The sequence below is a fragment of the Panthera onca genome, chromosome B2, assembly GCF_046562875.1.
Source record: "Panthera onca isolate mPanOnc1 chromosome B2, mPanOnc1 haplotype 2, whole genome shotgun sequence".
In the NCBI taxonomy this organism is placed as follows: Eukaryota; Metazoa; Chordata; class Mammalia; order Carnivora; family Felidae; genus Panthera; species Panthera onca.
The window spans coordinates 3,182,501-3,203,249 of NC_138343.1; the positions used below are offsets into that span (position 1 = coordinate 3,182,501).

Genomic DNA, 20,749 nt, shown 5'->3' on the forward strand with positions numbered 1-20,749 from the left:
TCCAGCAGTAAGGTGGGGTGCTTTTTTTCTCATTCGTTTTTCTTCTCCCAGGTATCCGCGTTAGTCACTGTCTGAAGTCACATGCTGTCTGAAGAACACTGTGTTGTATACCGTATTCCGTTTTCCAGTTTAAGGTGGACGAGTATGTCTGGTCTCAGGTGTTCCACAATGCTGCAGATCACAAGTCCTTCTGGCACTGGCCGCTTCCAGCCCACCGATCTGACTTTAAATCTTGGCGGGGTATTCGCCCATTCCTTTGTGTGGTTGCTTAATCATCTTTTTCTTCCGTGACCCTCTTCTTGAATACAGACATTTCAACAACTAAATTTATTTCTGGTCAACACGTGAGGGTTAACGCTTAGTGCAAGTCCATGAAAAAATAAGGGCGGTCAGTGTTCAATGGCAGAAGCGGACCCCCACCCCCAGGATGGTTATGTAAATTTCATATACAGGTATCGATAGGTAGAGATAGACAGATGCATGTGTACACATGTAGATTTGTAGAAGCCGGTTGAATAGTCCACATAAATGTTGAAGCGCTGAAGCTCAGACCCCCCAGGGCAGTTTGACCCAGACGGGAAGACAGATAAAAAGTGGGTAAGATTAGAACAAGCTGGAACCCACAAGCATGAACTGGATCCCACCGGATGGACTGAAATCTGTGTCAGCTTTGGTTGCCTCAGAACTTGGTGGTGCAGGTGTCCTGCAGAAGCCAGGGCCCTTCATTTAGGGCTAAACGCACACATGTGATCCGGGAAAGGAGGAGGCTGAAGGAGGGTGCAGGGGAAGGGGGGGTGGGGGGCAGTGGCAGACCCAGCTCTGCCTCCTGAGGAGGTAAGTCAGCAGATGAGTTAAAATGAGCAACAAGATGGCTGCTACTTGACCTCTTCCTCCAAATCGCCCCCAAGAATGTCTCCTGGGGACCATCCAATCAGAAACACATAGAAAAGGGAATTCTGGGGAATGTAGTTCAACCTGGCCAAGTTGACACAGATAATGAAGATAATGGGGGCGCTGGATGGCTCAATAAGTTGAATGGCTGACTCTTCATTTTGGTTCAGGTCATGATCCTGGGGCCATCTGATGGAGCCCCTCATGGGGCTCCGAGCTGGGTGTCGAGCCTGCTTGGGATTCTCTCCTACTCTCCCTCTGCCCCTCTCCCCTACTCGCACTCGTTCTCTAAAATAAATATAAGAAGACAATGTTTTAGTATTTACATATATAATAACCAAGAGCACACTGTTTTAATTAGTATGGATTTATAAGTAATTACATATGTCTTGAATATATATATATATATATATATATATATATATATATATATAGTATCAGTCTTCCAACTTTGCTATCTTCTTCCAACTTTGCTATCTTCTTTCGGGCGCAAAGTTCTTCTGCATTTCCAAATGTGTTTTTAAAGCAGTGAGTTAATTTCCATACAATACATAGAGATTGATTGGATTTTATTGAACCTATTGATCAATTTGGAAATAGTTGTCATCTTGATAAAATTGAGTCTTTCCGGGGCACCTGGGTGGCTCCCATGGCTGAGCATCCAGCTTGATTTCAGCCTGATCTCACGGTTCATGGGTTCGAGCTCCACGTTGGGATTCTCTCTCTCCCTCTCTCTTTGGCCCCTACCCTGCTTGCACACATGCTCTCTCTCAAAATGAATAAACAAACATTTTTTTTAAATTGAGTGTTTCGAAACATAGTATTTCCCTATGTTATGTCTAATGCTCAAATTGTGCTTGGGTTTTTATTTAAAGGAGCATATTGTTAAATTAATTGTTCTATTGGTTTCTTTTTCTTCCTTCAACTTTTTATTTTGATCTAATTTCTAATTTATGGAGAAGTTGCAAGATAGTACAAAGAATTTTCATAAATCCTTCACCTATATTCGCTGTTAATTTATGATATGTTTTTAAATAGCTAGATATATAGAAATAAGTTTACACATCTATTTTTTTCTAGTGTTTCAGACAAGATGTCCCTTTACCACTAAATACTTCAGTGTGTATTTCCTAAAACCAGGGACGTTCTCTTTCCTAACCACAGAACAGTTATGAAATCTGGATTAAAACTCTTACTTGATCTAGAGGCCTTGTTACTGTTTTGCCAATTGTGCGAATCCTTTATTTCAACAAAAATAGATGGCATTCATTTGTCCTGTCTCCTTAGTCCTTTCGTCTGGAAGAGCGCCCCCATCTTTGTGTTTCATTGACCTTCAAAGCCTAACTTGGGCAGGTATTTTGTAGAACGCCCCCTCACCCTGAGTTTGATGCTTTCCCGAAAGTTGAATTCAGATTGTGCGCTTTTAGCCGAGCACCACGCAGATGAGGTCGAGTCCACCGAAGTAGGTCTCTGGGCGGCACAGGATGCTGCCTGCGTCCATCGTCCCCGCTGTCGGGTTACCGTTCTCCTTCTGTACTACTCATCGTGACGCATGCAGCTCGCTTCGTTTGCATCCGATCCGGTTGCCTAGAAAACAGTGAGGTGCAGGAAGACGGACGAGAACGGAATGGAGCAAGCACGTGGTCGGGGGGCCCGGGACCCGCGGGAAAGCCCCGCCGCCAGGGGGCGCCCGCGGCCCGGAGACCGCCAGGCCGGGCGGGGGCGCACCGGGGGCGCGCGTGGCGTCCTCCGGCGGGAGCGCCGCAAACCGCGCAGGGCCCGGGGTCCCTCCGCGCTGGGTCTGCGGGGGCACCCGGGCCTTGTGCCCCCGCCACCGGGCGCGCCACCCGTAGGAGGAAACCCAGGCGGCGTCGCCGCAGAGAAAAGCTTGCTCGGTGGGTTTTGCGGGGTTTTGCCTGTGAAGACCATTTTTTAAAAAACCGCCGCACGACGGGAGCCCGGAGGCAGCGAGAGGGACGGAGCGGGGCCCTGGTCACCAGGGCCGCCCCGCAGTGCCCGCGGGGGCGCAGAAAAACACGCCGTAGTCGGCAGGACTCGAACCTGCGCGGGGACACCCCAACGGATTTCTAGCCCGTCGCCTTAACCGCTCGGCCACGACTACCCGCGGGCGGGAGCGCACGGCCCCGCTTCCGTGGGCCGCGGCGGCGACGCGCACGATCCCTCGGGAGCTCCGCGGATTCCCCCGGGCCGACCCCCGGGACCCCGGAGCGGCGGTGCCACCAGCGGTCCCGGGTGAGTCCGGGCTTCCAGGACTTCCGGGCTTCCACGCGGGCTCCAGGTGGGTTCCCGGTGAGTTCTAGGCGGGCACCAGGCGGGCACCAGGCGGGGGACTGCTTCCTTGGCTGTGTGCCCCGGGCGGAGGGCGCTCAGAGTTCTGCATCCCCTCGCCGGCAGGTTGCTAAGCCTCTTGTTTCCCCCTCGGCTTTGACGTTGGGCCGAGGCCCGGGCTGTTTCTCTCCAGGTTTAACCAACGCCCCGCAGCGTCTGTATTTCCTCTTAGGTTTACATGTTAGTTTCTCCGGCCGCGTTTTCCCAACTCTTGAAGCGGATTTTGTCTGTCCTGCTTAGAAGGTCTTAATCTAATTTTTAAACAGGGAGGACAAGGAGGGGAGGGAGGAGGGCATGGGTGGGGAGGAGGAGGGGGTTCGAGCCTAAGACAGAAGGGGCTTCGGCGCCACTAAACCGCCCGGAGGACTGAAGTATGCGTGGAGGCGGCTAAAGCCATATGTGGCCACAGACTGTGGCTATTACCATGGTGACCGAAGAAGACAAGGGGACTCTCGGAGACACCCAGACCTTCCGCAACACCTCCATTGAGGAGATGCCCCTCAGTGTTCCCGACCTTATGTGAGAGGGGCTGTCCTGGTCCCCGCAGCAGCCAGGGGTCTGTGCATGACGGGAAGGGGGGTTGAGGAGGAGCAGGGGAGGGGAGGGGAGGGAGACAGGGATGAGTATCTTGCTATTCTTTGCCTTTTTTTCTTTGAATAAATGTCCCTTTTTTGAGGCAAAAATAAAGACAAGAGGAGGAGGGGGGAGAGAGGTGATGGGAAGAGGGAAGGGGGTGGGAGGGAGATGAAGGAGGTTCCTCTCCTAACATAAAATCAATTCTAGGAAACCCCCCGGTTTAATGGAGGGGAGTCTGCTCTGAGGGGAGTATTAAGGCGGGTTTGGGGTAAAGGAGCCGGACTCCGGGTTTAACTGAGCAGTCTATTGGCTGAACTGCCTTGCCCATCAGACTGAGTATCAATCGCATAGTCATTGTTTACACATCGGGTCAACTTATAACGTGACTAAGTGCAAATTTAAAGCAAAACGGAAGTTGTGATATAGATGTTGCCGTAATGTGTCACATTATGACGCTTTTATTTGGTCCACACGTTTTTAACAAACCTGTGACGTTGTAAGTAAATTCCTGTGCAACTGTAGTTCGAGGGAAGTCAAATACCTGAGAAAAAACAGAAACGTTTCATGCTTTCAAAACAGACAAAACAAATGTGTGGTGTTAGGAATCACAAAGGTGATGGTCGAAGGTCCCTGTGGCTGCGAAAGTCCACGAGGAGAACCTGCCCGGGATGCCGAGAATGGGGTTTCTCATTCTGGGGTCCCGGGGACACAGGTGCGTTCCGTTTGTGAAACTTTCTTGAGCTGTGTCGTTACAGTTCACGTCTTTTTCCTCATCACTACTACATTGTGTTGTATGTCCCTAAAGATTTCCTTCAAAAACAAAACCTCTGAAACTATTGTAAGCGAAAGGGGATTAATGAAGAATACAGACCCCTAGGAAAGTTTGGGGGGGGGGGTGGTGGAGGGAGGTGCCAGCTCTAATCCAACCCCGCGGAGATGGGCTCCCAGAGAGCCTGCGTTGTCTCTGCAGTCGAGAAAGCAGAAAATCCAGAGGCTGCCCCTGGAATGGTTGATTTCAGACGTCTGTTGCCTGAACCGCGGGGCAGAAATCTGGAGGCTTCTGCAACACCCGTGTACTTTCCAGGGCAGTGGGTCTCAAAATTTGGCACGAGAGCCTTTTGTCATGGCAGAAAGCAAGTCAGCCAGTGACTTGTGCCCTGGTCTCAGAGAGGAGAGGTCGGTGCCATTGCAAGAAAACTTTGATGCTACTCGGGTCCCCTAGAAGCAGTTTGGGAGGTGGTTCAGAGTATTGGGCTCTGGATGGCAGGAGATGTAAAAAAAAACCAAAAAACTCGGGGGTTAACTTGGCCCTGTGATCAGTGGGTATCAGATAGACAGAAACAGAATCTAAGAAAACACAACAGTCAGAAAGTAGTTTACATTTCTTTTTTAAAAAAATGTGTACTTAATTTTGAGAGAGACAAAGAGAGTGCGAGGGGCAGAGGGGCAGAGAGAGGGGGAGACACATGATCCGAAGCAGGCTCCAGGCTCTGAGCTGGCAGCACAGAGCCTGATGTGGGGCTCAAACCCACGAACCGTGAGATCATGACCTGAGCCGAAGTCAAGAGACGGGCCCTGAGCCGACGGAGCCCCCCACACGCCCCAGGATTTGTACTTTTAACCTTCTAGCCTCTGTCGTAAGGGAAGGTTCAGAAAGTGGAACTAGGTGCTTATGCCAACCTGCTGTACCCTGTATAGACGTTAAAGCTGAAATGTTCTGCCTTCCCAGAGAATTAAAAATAATGCACCTGTATCACACTGAGGGGAAGCCTACTGACACCTCGAAAGACACCCTCACTGTTAGTGGCCAGTTTTTCAGCCATTGCCCCAGGAGATTACCCAGATTCCCACCATCTGATTTACTGCCTATAGCCTTTTTTCTTACTGATTTTAAGGAGTTCTTTACATATTCTAGACATAAATTTTTTGCCAAACGTGTGTGTGACAAATATCTCCTCCCGCTCTGTGCCTTTTCACGCTATTAATGTTGTCTTTGGATGTGCTGAAGTTCTTAAGTTGAAAGAAGTCCACTTTATCTTTTTTTCATGGGTATTGCTTTTTGGGCTTATTAAACAGAAATCTTCGTTAATTCAAAGTTCGTGAAGACCGTCTCCTGTTTTCCTCTATAACATTTATTGTTTTAGCTCACATAGTTAGGTCTTGAATACATCTTGAATTAGTTTAGGGGATAGTTTACAGAGGAGGTCAATGTCTACATCGTTCTCCTTTGTATGTTGAGTTCACTCAGAACTGCTTTTTGAAAAATCTATCACTTGCCCCGCTGAATTGCAGTGGCACTTTGTTACATGTGTGTGGTTTTGTGCAGGCATATCTATTTTGTTGTATTGATCTTTGTATCTATCCTTATGCCAGTAACACACTTTCTTAATCAGTATAGCTTTAGAATAAGTCTTGTTATGTGGTAGTAAAAGTCCTCCAGATTTGTTCTTATTCAAGACTTCCTTGACTATGCTAAGTCCTTTCCACTGGCAGTTACACTTTATTTGATTTTTAAAAAATTTTTAATGTTTATTTTTGAGGGGGGGGGCAGAGAGAGAGGGAGACACAAAATCCAAAATCCAAAGCAGGCTCCAGGCTCTGAGCCGTCAGCACAGAGCCCGATGCGGGACTTGAACTCATGAACCATGAGATCATGACCTGAGCCGAAGTTGGACGCTTAACCGACTGATCCACCCAGGAGCCCCTGAAATTGCATTTTAGAGATGGTCAATTCTACCAAAAGTCCTGTTTGAATATTTTATTTCAAATACATTGAGTCTGTGTCTTTCAGTCTATGAATACGGTATATCCTTTCATTTAGACAATTTTTAAAATTCTCTGCACAGTGATTTGGAGCTATTAATGTAGCACTGTTGTACTTTTTAATGACATTTATTACTGTATTTGTTATTAGGTTATTCATAGTTTTCTTGCTGTTGTAAGTGACATTTTAAAAAGTTGTCTTTTTTTTTTTTTTTTTTTTTTTTGCCAGTGTGTATGAAGATGACATATATTTATTTGGATGTTGGGTTTTGTATGCAGCAAATTTGCTATTTTTACTTATTAATTCTAATAATTTATAGATTTGGGGAGTTTTCCAAGGACCTAATTGCATCATCTGCAAATGATGACAGTCATATTTCTTCATTTCCAATCTCAATGTCTTTAATTCTTTGTTATACCTTAACTTATTTTATGAGCTAAGATCCCAATACAACTTTGAAAGCAGTGGTGGGAGTGACCATACTTGTCTTGGTCCCAGTATCTGGGAGAAAGTGTTAAATACTTACCATAATCAGGATGTTAGATGTCAGATTTTGTATATATGCATCATGGGATTAAGAAATCTCCTTTCCATTCCTAGACTGGTGAAAGTTTTTAATGAGGGGTGTTGACTTTTGTCAAATGCTATGATCATTTGATTTTTTTCTCTTACTCTTTGTGATACATACATTTCAAGTGATTGATGTTTATATTAAACAAATTTCATATTACTAAGACAAACATTACCTCTTTACTTTCAACTCATTGGATCACTGATATTACTGGATCTGATTGCTATTATTTGGTTTAGGAGTTTTACATCTAGAATGTTCAACACATAGATTGACCTGGAATTTCCTCTCCAGTAATACCCTTGTCAGGTGTTAGTATGAAGATTATTCAGGCCTCGTCAAGAGAGTTACGAATGTTTTTACTTTTTCTGTTTGCTGAGAGAGTTTATGTATGGTATTATTCCTTCCTTAATGGTTTAAGGTTTCAACAGTGAAGCCATTTTTGCATACTGTTTGCTTTGTCAAAAGGTGTTAAAAGCTGAATTGTGTTCCCTCCCAGATGCATTTTTTAAAACTTTTTAAATTTATTTTTGAGAGACAGACAGGGAGAGATATAGCATGAATGGGGGAGGGACACACACGCAGAGAGAGAGAGACACGGAACTTGAAGCAGGCTCCAGGTTCTGAGCTGTCAGCACAGAGCCCGACATGGGGCTTGGACCCATGAACTGTGAGATCATGACCTGAGCCGAAGTCGGACGGATGCTCAACCGACTGAGCCACCCAGGCGCCCTTTCCCTCCCAGATTCAGGTGCTGAAGACCTAACCGCCACCCCCACCCCAGTGCCCCACCTCAGAATGTGGCTGCGCTTGGAGATAGAGACTTTAAAAAGGAAATTAAGTTAAAATGAGGCTGTTAGGATGGGCGCTAATTCAATCTGACCGGTACCCTTATAGGAAGAAATTTGCACACCGAGAGACCCCAGAGATGAGCACTCACGGGAGAAAGGCCATATAAGGACACAGCTGTCTTCACATAAGAGAAAATGGTTCTCTGCAAGCCAGAGAGACAGGTCTCTGGATAAACCAAGACTGCACCTTGATCTTGGACTTCTAGCCTCAAGAAATGTGAGAAAATAAATTTCTGTTGTTTAAGCCCCTGATTCTATGGTATTTTGTAATGGCGGCCATAGCAGACTAACACTGAGGGTAATTATGACTTTAATTTCTCTCGTAGACTTCAGACTGTTTGAACTTTTAATTTCTTTTTGTGTCTGCTTTGGTAAGTCACATTTATAAAGGAACCTGTGATTTATCCTCTATTGTCAGATTCCTTCCCCACGAACTATTCATTTTATCTTTTCACTCTGATCTTGATATCAGTAAGATCTTTAATGTCGTCCCCCTTTTATACTTTTTCCTCCTTAAAAATAGTCTGGATTTGGGGCGCCTGGGTGGCTCAGTCGGTTGGGCGTCCGACTTTGGCTCAGGTCATGATCTCACGATTCGTGGGTTTGAGCCCCGCGTCGGGCTCTGTGCTGACAGCTCAGAGCCTGGAGCCCACTTTGGATTCTGTGTCTCCCTCTCTCTTTCTGCCCCTCCCCTGCCCACACCTTGTCTCTCTCCCTCTCAAAAATAAATAAACATTAAAAAAATTTTAAAAAAATAGTCTTGATCTGAGGTAACAATTTTACTATGTGAAAAGCAAATTTTTGTTCTATTAATTTCCTCTATTCTTTTTCAGCGGGTATCACACTTACTATTGTTTTTTCCTTGAGACTTTTAAAGATTTAATTTACTGGATTGTTAAAACTCGATTCTTGAGATGAAAGCTTCGATCATTACCTTTCCATTTTTCTTCTCTGTTAATGTGTAGATTTGGAGCTAACGATTAGACTTCAAGTGCTGTTGTAGCTTCTTGTCACAAGACGTTATAGATCCGGTTTTCATTATCATGCAGTTAAAAATCGTTTACAGTTTTTTAAACTTATTTGACCCACAGGGTTATTTTGTAAATTCAATTCCGTTACTTGATTTTGTAACATTTGAGGATTTTCCACTTGTTGATGTTCTTGACATTGGTTTTTATTTAATTTTCCAGCGCTGGACCTGTTCTGCTTGATCTCTGTCTCCTGAAACTTGTTGAGACTTGCGTGATGCTTCGCCTGTAGTCATTTTGCTCAGTGTCTCCTGTGTCCCCCAAAAGCTCAGGTGTTCTGCAGTTGGGTATCGTATTGATCCAGTTGCCTAAAATTTCCTCACTAAATTTTACTTAATTTTCCATACTAAATTTTTCTCTAAGTCCCATTTGTTATTTCTACAGAGGTGTTGAAATATCAACTATGATTATGGATTTTTGTGTATCTTCATTTAGCTCTGTCCATCTTTTTGCATTCTGTGCTTTGAAGCTGTTATTATGCCCGTACAAATATAGTGTAATATTTTCTTACTAAATTGACCCCGGAGGTTATGAAATAGCCTCATTATTTTTAGTAATGCTTCTTTCTTAAAGGCTACAAATTCAAATTATTATCATTAAAGTGGTTTGGGTCAGTTTTCGTTGTTGTTATTTATTCTGTGTCTTCCATTTTTTTACTTCAGTTCTTTTTTAAAAATCCATATGTTTAAACTGTGTGCCTTATAAAAAGCATATCGTTTTGGGTAAATTTTTTTCCCGTTATGATGATCTGTCTTATAATTGAAATATTTAGTCTATGAGCATTAAAGATAAGTAGTTACTTAGTTTTGTTTCCAGTTCTCTCAACTTTGCCAGTTTGTTCTCTGTCCTCCCATTCCTGCTCCCTTGCCTCTTTTTAAATCGATAAGTATTTATATTATTCACCTTCTTCTGGTTGAATACAGGATTTTAGTATAGATATCTTGCTCATCTTTTATTAGATTTACTGCTAGGCAGTTGACATTTTTGATGCTTATTGAAATTGGAACTTTTTTTTTGAGAGAGAGCATGAGCAGGGCAGGGACAGAGAGAGAATCCCGACCAGGCTCCATGCTCAGTGTGGAGCCCTACATGGGGCTTGATCTCACGACCATGACATCATGACCTGGGCCGAAGTCGAGAGTTGGGTGCTTAACCGACTGAGTCACCCAGCACCTTGCCCTTTATCATGTCTTGTCATGCATATCTGCTAATGAGGCATTCTCCCTGCTTTCCTTCCTTAGTGAGTGAAGACCATCCTTATTTTGCCTTAATTTTTTTCATTTTCTCAATTTAGGTATAACTTACATACTGTAAAGACCACAAATCTTAAAATTATATAGTTGATCAGCTTTCGCATGTACATATACCTGTATGACAATCACCACGATCAAGATACAGAATGTTTTCAGCAGTGTAGAAGGCTCTCATTAGTCTCATCCCTGTCCGTGTGTACCCTCCCTCCAAGGACAAGCACTCTATCGTCATATATTAATTTTGCTGTTTTCGTACTTCTTATAAGTGGAGATGGACACTCTTCTAGGTGTTTTTTTTTTAATGTTTTATTTATTTTTGAGACAGAGAGAGACAGAGCATGAATGGGGGAGGGGCAGAGAGAGAGAGACACAGAATCGGAAGCAGGCTCCAGGCTCTGAGCCGTCAGCCCAGAGCCCGACGCGGGGCTCGAACTTATGGACGGCGAGATGGTGGCCTGAGCTGAAGTCGGCCGCTTAACCGACTGAGCCACCCAGGCGCCCCTTCTAGGTGTTTTTTTGAGTGACATCGTATCTGTGAGGCTTGGCCACGTTGCTGTGTTTATCAGTAGTTATTCCTTATAATGGCTGTATACTATTCCACATTTCCATTCTGCCACTGACAGTACATTTAGGTGGGTCAGACTTTGACTATCACAAATGACGTTGCTACAAACATGCGCGTACACGCTCTTTGTGTTGGTTACATGGTCAAGTAGGATAATATCTGGGTCACAAGAATATTATGTGTAACTTTTGTAGGCACGGTGAAACATTTTTTCCAAGTGGTTACACGAATTTATACTCCTACTAGCAACGTGAAAATGCTCTTACCACTAGTTTTTATGCTTAGAATTTTCAATTTTAGACATTCTCATGGGTGTATAGTGCTATCTAATTTTGGTTTCGATTTGCATTCCTCTGGTGAGTCATGATGTTGAGTGCCTTTTTATATGCTTATTGACCATTTTGAATATTTAAAAAAAAGTTTTTTAACATTTATTTATTTTTGAGAGGAGAAAGAGCATGAGCAGGGGAGGAGAGAGAAAGAGGGAGACACAGAATCTGAAACAGGCTCCAGGCTCTGAGCTGTCAGCACAGAGCCCGACGCGGGGCTCGAACTCACAGACCGTGAGATCATGACCTGAGCCGAAGTCGGATGCTTAACCGACTGAACCACCCAGGCGCCCCCATTTTGAATATTTTTAACAAAATGTCTGCCAAGCCTGTTGCCCATTTTCTTTTTCTTTTTGTAATGTTTACTCATTTTTGAGAGACAGAGAGAGACAGGGCACAAGCAGGGGAGAGGCAGAGAGAGAGGGAGGCATGGAATCCAAAGCAGGCTCCAGGCTCTGAGCTGTCAGCACAGAGGCCCAACACAGGGCTCAAACTCACAAACTGCAGGATCATGACCTTGAGCTGCAGTTGGACGCTTAACCAACTGAGCCACCCAGGCGCCCCTGTTGCCCACTTTCAAGTTGAGTTGTCTACTCTTATTTATTCGTAGACGTTCATTTCTTTTTTTTTTTTTTTTTTTTTTTATTTTTGGGACAGAGAGAGACAGAGCATGAACGGGGGAGGGACAGAGAGAGAGGGAGACACAGAATCGGAAACAGGCTCCAGGCTCCGAGCCATCAGCCCAGAGCCCGACGCGGGGCTCGAACTCACGGACCGCGAGATCGTGACCTGGCTGAAGTCGGACGCTCAACCGACTGCGCCACCCAGGCGCCCCCGTAGACGTTCATTTGATGGATGGATGGATAATATACATACAGATCCCAGATACCTCCTCCCATTTCAAGGCTTTGTTTTTGCTTTTTTCGTGGGTGTCTTTTGCAACCAATACATCCTTATTTGAAGTGTCCAACTCTTCAACTTCTTATTTTATGACTCAGTTGGTCCCATTTGAGAAATCTTTCTCTAGCCCAAGTCCATGAAGATATTCTGCTCTGTTTTCTTCTAGAAACTGGGTTGTTTTTTCTTTCACATGAAGGTTTATCACGAAATAGTTTTGTTTGTAATGCATTTATAATGCGAAGTAGGAAGTCAAGGTTCATTTAATTCTATCAAGATGTTGTATCATTATGAAAAAGACCACCCTCGCTTGACTCAATTTACCTAGGACCTATTTTGTGAGTTGGCAGCGTAATTGTTCTAGCTTAGTTTATCTTCGTCAATATTGACTTGACTTTGCAAGTTCCTTTGCACTAGAGCCCGTTTCTACAAAAATACTTTCTGAGATTTGGATTTGGATTTCATTGAATCTGCTGAGTAATTTAAGATGATTTGACATCCTAACACTCTTGAGTCATCCCATATGCAAAAGAGATCACTTGCTTAGGTCTTCTTTAATGTAGCCCAGTAATGTCTTGTAGTTTCTGATGGAGTCTTCTTGCACAGTTTTGTCAGACTTATTCCTAGGTAATGTTTGTAATGCTATTGAAATGGAATTTAGAAAATTCTATATTTCACTTGTTTATTGCTAGAATATATTCACACGTTTGACATTTTGCACATTGACCACAAAGGCAATAACCTTCTGAATAGTAACGAAAGTAACTAAATTCATTGAACTAATGCCAGTAATTTTTAGATTCTTCTCAGTTTTGTACATTCATAATAATGGAAGGTTTCATTTCCCAGTATTAATATCAATTATTCTTGTCTTGTTTTTTTAAAAAAATTTTTTTAATGTTTATTTATTTTTGAGAAAGAGACAGAATGCAAGTGGGTTAGAGCAGAGAGAGAGGGAGGCAGACTCCAGGATCCAAGCTGTCAGCACAGAGCCTAACGTGGGGCTTGAACTCACAAGCTATGAGATCATGACCTGAGTGAAGTCGGGCGCTCAACCAACTGAGCCACCCAGGGACTCCTATTCTGTTCTTGTTTTATTGCACTAGATTTTACTTCCAGAACCATGTTGAGTAAAAGAAATAATATAGACATCTTGGTCATGTTCCCAGACTGGGTTCAGTGTAGGTATTATTTTATTGTTTTAGGTAGACTAAAGAAATTCCCCTCTATTCGGCATTTTTTGGGTTTTTATCATGAATTGATGTTGAATTTTATCAAATGTTTTTTCTGTGTTTAATAAGATGATCATTGGTTCTTACATTTATTTTATTGATGCGGTAAATTACATTTTAAAAATGTTAAGCCAATCTTGAATTTCTAGAATAAAGTCCATTTGATCATGATGTTTCAGCTCTTTCAAAAAATATGCTTGATTTGATTTGCTTTTATCTTAGTTAACAGTTTTGAGCTTCGCTTCTGTTTATAAGAGATACTGGCCTGTAATATGCTGTTCTTATAATGTCTTTTCAGGTTCTGGATCACAGTTATGTTGGTCTCATATAATGAGTTGAAAGATGTTTTTTTTTTCTGTAAGATTTCAGTAGGATTGATTTCATCTCTCTTTGCATAGAAAAATTACAAATGAATCTATCTACTCCTGGAAGTTTATATGAGTGACTTTTTAAATTGTGGATTCAATCTCTTTATTTAAAAAAATTTTTTTTGTTCATGTTTATTTACTTTTGACACAGAGAGAGAGACAGAGCACGAACAGGAGAGAGAGAGGGAGGCACAGTATCCGAAGCAGACTCAAGGCTCTGAGCTGTCAGTACAGAGCCCCACTCGGGGCTCAAACTCACAGACCATGAGATCGTGACCTGAGCCAAAGTCAGATGCTCAACCGACTGAGCCACTCAGGCGCCCCGGACACAGTGAGTAAATTATGGATTCAATCTCTTTAATAGGAATAGGACAATTCAGTTTCCTATTGCTTTTTGTGTCAGGTGTGGTAAATTGTGTTTTCCCAGGAATGTATCCATTTCATTGAACACGTCTCATGTATTGACATAAAGATGTTTATAATGCCTCTTTCTTGTTTTCAAAATATATTTAGGATATATATGAATATCATCTATTTCATTCCTACTGCTGGTATTTTGTGTGTTTATCTTATCGTCTTTTTGATTAGTCTTGTTCAGGGTGTATCGATTTTATCATTCTTTTCAGAGCCAGCTTTTTTACTTTGTTGATTTTCTCTGATGGATGTCTGTTTTCCATTGATTGATTTTTGCACTTATTTTTTTAGAGCCTTCTACTTTGTGCATTTAAATTCCCAACTTTTTATGGCTTGCTGAGCCATAAAATTAAAAAGTTAAATCACTTATTTTCAACCTTTGCCTTGTTCTAATACCTGCAGTCAAAAATAAAAATTTGGGGGGGGGGGAGGGCCTGGGTGGCTCTGTCATTTAAGTGTTGGACTTCGGCTCGGGTCATGGTCTTGCAGTTTGTGATTTCGAGCCCCGCATTGGGCTCTGCGCTGACAGCTCGGAGCCTGGAGCCTGCTTCAGATTCTGTGTCTCCTCCTCTCTCTGCTCCTCCCCTGCTCGTGCTCTGTGTGTGTGTGTGTGTGTGTGTGTGTGTGTGTGTCTCAAAAATAATAGACGTTTAAAAATATGTAAAAATAAAAAAATAAAAATTTCCCTCTAAAAATGGCTCTAGCTACATCAGACAAATAAGAATATAATGCATTTCATTATTTTTCAGCTCCAAACAATTTTAAATTTCCATTTTGTTATCTTCTTTGACCCATGGACTACATAGATGTGTATTGCTTTCTTTTCAAACATTCAGAGTTTTCTGGTAGTCCTTCTGAAGTACGTAAGATTGAACCTTTGTTATGGTTGGTCTATGTTAGTGTTTCTTTAAGCTAAAGACATAGCCGTCACTCCTTTTGTGTGGTTCTTATGACTAGGGTTTGTCACTTACTGCTAAGGGGAAATGCTTCTGAAGTCTCAAATAACAGTACTGTTAACCAAGTTCCCTCCAACTGGGAGAGGCGTGAACTTTAACCTCTGTGTCCCCCAGAACTATACGCCTGCTGAATCTCTAGAGAACATTATTGGCCTTCCAGCTGCTCTTTCCGACAGAGTTTTGGAACATCTTCCTGTGTGTGTGCAGTTGAGGGATTTGTCAGTGACGTAAGAAGAATACATAGAAATTCGAGCTCCTTCTCCGTGGTTCCCTCACCACCGGAACTTTGTCCCTCGGGTTCTAGGTCTCCCCGGCCCAGCGCATCTACATCTTTGCACTCGACATCTATTCCAAAATGCTGGGAAATAGCACGTGTCCTCAAGGGGATGCCCTGTGCACGTCGGGTCCTGTTTCCCTTCTCCCACGGTTCGGAGCCCTTCAAGCCCCGCCCGCGCTGATTGCTCTCAGTGCCTTCGTAATTCTTATCATGATGAATCATATTTCCAACATAAAAAAGGAATAGTTTGTCTCTGAAGAAGAGAGACAAATGAGATTCAATGTTAGGTGAAAAGCAGGGGGCAGCCTCCTGCGCACTAGAGTCGCTTCAGAAATAAGCCAGTGGCCGACAGAGCTGCACGGTAATACTGTCTTTTAAACTTGACTATCAAAACGTCATGACAGAATGTTAACAATTAACTTTAAAGTAATATTTCAGATTTAGGCTTTTATCTTGGAAGGGTGGCCCTTCTTTTAAAAAACGATGCTGGGCGGGGGGGGGGGGGGGGGGGGGAGGCGCACCTGGGTGGCTCAGTCCGATAAGCCTCCGCCTCTTGCTCTGGGCTCAGGTCGTGATCTCTTGGTGGTGGGATCAAGCTCCACACGGGGCTCTGCACCAACCGCAGGCGGGAGCCTGCTTGGGATTCTCTCTCTCCCCCTCTCTCTCTGCCCCTTCCCCATTCTCTTGCTCTCAAAATAAGTAACCTTAAAAAAAAAAAAAATATGTTATAAGAAACAAATCTTTTTAAAAAAACAACAACAACGCTGCTGGGCTTTAACCACGGCTCACAGAAATACTGATTTTAACATTTACCCATCTGGCAATGGTCCAAGTATTGAGTCTGCTTCTATTACCAACCTTACTCATCCTTACAAAGGAGCGTGGGATGATTCCCATTTGGTCACACCTTCCCATGTTCCATGTTTTTGTCACTGTGGATCTTAGTACCCTCTTGTTTTCACATCCTGCGGTGTAGTCAGTCAGTAAACAATGTTGTTTTGGGCATGCAGTGTTTAGTTAGCTTTTCCTTGTGTGTCATGAATTTCTTTGCTCACTATAGCATTTTGAACCCATTCCTTCACCAATCCTAAATTCTTATTGAGTAATTTACTCATTGCCCCTTTCATATCAATGGTTCAAACTGTGTATTTGTGCTTTTCTTTCTCAATAAAATTTATTGTCAAATTAGCTAACATAGTGTGTACAGTGTGCTCTTGCTTTTGGAAGAAGACAATAAATTTCAATGAGTATATTCTTCATTTATGGTTTTATTCTGTTTTCTTCTTTCACCCTTTTATTTTGAAATAATTTAATTTTCAAATAATTTCCGACGGACAGAACATTTACGAGAATATAAAGAATTCCTGGCTACCCTTCACTCCATTCTCCAAAGTTTAGCATGTTTGACATATTATTGTACTTTCCTTTTCTCTTAATGTCATACTTTTTTGAAACTGAGACGGAGTTTGAAAACGCATAGTCTTTTCTTTCTTCTCCCAGTATTTTCTTAAAGCCATTCTTTTATATAACCAAAGAACAATGAATACAATCAGGAATTACCACCGATAAAATAAAAGTAATCCCTGTGGTCCATTCGGATTTCACCGATTGTTCCAATAATGTCCTGCACAGCAAAAGAAAACCCCAGATCATGTGTTGCACTAAATTCTTTTAAGATCTGAAACATTATTCTTCCTCTGTGTCACACTGGTGCGATTTGCGAGGAGGAGTACAACGCAGTTACTTTGTGGAACGACCCTGCTTTTCAAACCGTCCGAGGTTTCCTCTGATCAGATTCACACCACACATTTTTGAGGGGTACCTAGAGTGACCTTGTGCCCTGCCGACGCGTCACATCCGGGGGAATTCTGATTGGCCGTCAGCCGTCCACCACGTGGTCCCGGAGCTGGCACCGCCCCCGGCGCGGAAGCCATTTTCCTCCTGGTCGGACTGCAGCTCCTCCCCCGCCCCGCCCCCGTCCCCGCCCCGCTCCGGGACTAGCGCCCTGGCGCCGCAGGTGGACGCCCCCGGCCCAGCGCGGTCCTTCGCCGGACCTCCGAGCGCGGAGCGCGGCCGCAGTTCCGGGGCGGGACGACGGAAAGAACTGACGGGACGCGCCCGGGGAGCGTCCCCTGGGGTGGCCCAGGTGCCTGGTGCGCGTCTACACTGGCTAGCCCCGGCCGGCCTCCGCTAAAGCTTCGGGCGGTTTTTCCGAGGAAAAGAGGGAGCCCTGCTCTCCGGGGCGTTAAAGTAACAGGGCCCGCTGCTCCCGGCGGGCAGAGGCCGAACTCGGACCGCAGAAAAACACGCCGTAGTCGGCAGGATTCGAACCTGCGCGGGGAGACCCCAATGGATTTCTAGTCCATCGCCTTAACCACTCGGCCACGACTACATGGGGTTCGAGCGGCCAGCGCAGGCCTTACCTAGAAAGAGCAGCGGCCGAAGGCGGGGAAAGGGTGGAGGCCGCGGGCGCCGGGAGCCGAGTCGCTGCCAAGTGTGTGCGACCTGCCGGGTGTTCCGGGGCCGCGGGCCCGCTGGAGGGGAGCCCTGCGCCCGTGACCGACCGGAGCGGCTTTCGGGAGGGACTCGGCGCCGCCGGCCGCTGTCGCGGGCGCAGGGCGGGGGGAGAGCTGCGGGGGGCGCCTTCCCAGAGCAGGACCCTGGGTTGATTCGTGCGCAAAGCAGGCGTTCTCTCTCTCTCTCTCTCTCCAAAGTTAGCGAGCGCCGGTGTGTTTTCTCTTCCCCGACTTGGTCTCCGCCTTCGAGTCCGAGGCCGTGGGGTGCCCCGGTGCCGGGAGTTGGTTGTGGTCTACTTCTCGGGGTGCCCTGCTCCCTTAGGCAAACGATCGCAGGTGGGGAAATCACGTCGCCTGTAGAGAGCGAGGAAGAGACGAGAAAGGGAGAGACGTTAGTTAATCCTGTGGTTTGATGGGACAGCCTGCTCCGAAGGGGTAGACGTGAAGCAGTTATTATCCATAACTTGTGCGGATCCCCTCCTCTTTTTTACTTGGTGTACACGTTTTTTATCAAGCGCGTTGTGGCTCTTTTGTTTTTGCTTAAGTCATCTGGAACGCTAGTTTTGATTGTGGTTTGATACCGAGGAAATATCCAAGATCTGTGCTTTGGAAAACACTGCAAAACAGCAATTAGTGATGTGCCCTTTGAATTACAATTAATCAACTGCTTGTTTGCTTTAGGGTGCCAGTGAGGAAGGAGTGGACACAGGTGCAACTTTGTTTTACTGGACTGAAAATGTTTTTAATGGAATGGGTCTGGGTAAAGGAAGACAATACATGTTGAGCTGCAGGAAACAAAAGCTAGTCCAGTTATTATTTTAGTCCTGCTTTGGAAATAAACCAAACGTCCATCTGCGGTAGAAAAGACAAATCGTGAGCTGCTGTTGTTGTTTGTTTGTTTGTTGTTTTCTTATAAAATGGAATTTCACCCCACAGGGAGTGGAAGGAACTACAAGAACAATCACACGAATGAAACCTCCCACGCTAAGAATGAGCGAGGGGAGCCAGGCACAAAAGAATACATTTATAGTGCATTCCATTGTTTGAAAGTTCAAAAACAGGTGAAACTAATCTATGGTGTTAGAAATCAGAATAATACTACCCTTGGGAGGAGTTTCTAGCATTCTGGTAATGTTTCGGTTTTCAGATTGGGTGCTGAGTCCATGGTTGTGCTGGCTTTGTGTAGACATACTGAGTTGTTCACTCTCGGATGCTTTGTTGTGTAGCTGTTAAAGTTAATCAAATATTTTTCTTTCAAAAGATCCTTCATTACTAGGATGTCATACTTTTTTGCTGCTGCTAAAATGTATGTCACACCCAAATATTTATTGATAACATACTTAGATACTCACTATTTGGAGTAAAAACATTCTGTGTTACCAAACTTCCAGCCATTGTGCAAAAAGACACATTACTGAGGCAGAGTTATATCTTAAATTATTCATCTGTGCATTTTTCATGAATTTCTATCCTTTCTTGTCCTCTAGAACCCTGAGTTAATGAAATATGTTAACTTAAAGTGTTTAGAGTGTTGCATCCAGTAAAAACTCAGTAAACTTTGTCTTTTATTCACCAAATTATACCTTCTATGTAGGTAGTGTTTTTTGTTGTTTTTTTTTAATTGGCTGGTGCGTGGCACATGATAGCTGCTCAATTAATATTTTACCCATATAGCCCCGGAGCATCTATGTGCAACTTCCTGTACTTGCTTTCATTTTATGTGCAGACCCAGTCACTAAAACTAATATATATGTGTACACACGCGTTCTTGCTGTCCTCAGTATTGAAAGTCTCTTTCGTGTAAGGGGTGGCTAAAAATTTTCCAAGTCGTCAAAATCTGGTTCCCTTTTGCTTAACAGTTCTTTCCTCAATTTCTTTTTAAATTTTTGTTAAAAAAAATTTCTTTTTTAACTATAGACATCAGGGAGAAGTCAAGCTTCACCTTGCACACCGTGCTTGGCAATTTCCTCACTTTATAACAACAGTCACTTTTCTTCCAGTTTCTCGTTACGTGTCCTTCATTTCCTTCTGAAACCTTAACAGAGCAACTTTGATGGTCATGTGTTTTTTAATTATACACTTCAAAAAAAGTTTTAGGTTTGCAGAAAAATTGAGCAGAAGGTATAGAGTTTCCATATACTCTCACTCCCCCTTCCCCCAACCAGTTTTCCCTATCATTAACATCTTAGGTTAGTGTGGTACCTTTGTTTCAGTTGATGAGCCAGTATTGATATTATTTATGCTGCTAGTTAATATTAGGGATTCACTGTGTCTTGTACGTTCTATGGGTTTTGACAAAAATATAATGACATACATTCATTACGCTATCATACAGAATGGTTTCGCTGCCCTAAAAATCCCCTTCGCTCTATTTATCCATAACTCCTTCCCTCTCCCCAGCACCTTGCAACCATTGTCCTTTGCAGTGTCCACAGGTTTGTCTTTTCCAGAATGTTATATGGTTGGAGTCATAAAGTATGTAGCCTTTTTAAATTCTTTCACTCAGCAATATGCATTTAATGTTCTTCCGGGTGTTTTGGTAGCTTGATAGGTTATTTCTTTTCATTGCAGAATAATATTCCATTGTCTGGACGTGCCATTGTTTATCCATCACCTATTGAAGGACATTTTTGGTGGCTTTCAAGTTTTGGAAATTAGACTTTTATATGAGCATGAGTTTTCAGTTCATTCGGGCAAATATCCAGGAACGAGATTGCTGGATCGTATTGTAAGAGTATGTTTTGTTTTGTGAGAAATTGCAAACTGTCTTCCAAAGTGGTTGTACCATTTTGCCCTCCCACCAGCCATGAATGAGAGATATATTCTTAAACTCGGGAAACTCTTCATGTCTTTACTTGAGGGGTCTAGTGTTACAGAGATTAAAAGTGAGAGTTTGGGACCAAATTACTAAA

The 20,749-nt window shown here is 43.7% G+C and overlaps 2 non-coding genes across 2 annotated transcripts; both read right to left on the reverse strand.

The window, feature by feature from the left end:
• Positions 1-2,931: 2,931 nt before the first annotated feature.
• TRNAS-AGA (transfer RNA serine (anticodon AGA)) lies at positions 2,932-3,013 on the reverse strand. Its single transcript has one exon. It is a non-coding gene; the product is annotated as a tRNA-Ser (tRNA).
• Positions 3,014-17,631: 14,618 nt separating this feature from the next.
• On the reverse strand, positions 17,632-17,713 carry TRNAS-AGA (transfer RNA serine (anticodon AGA)). Its single transcript has one exon. It is a non-coding gene; the product is annotated as a tRNA-Ser (tRNA).
• Positions 17,714-20,749: the final 3,036 nt, after the last annotated feature.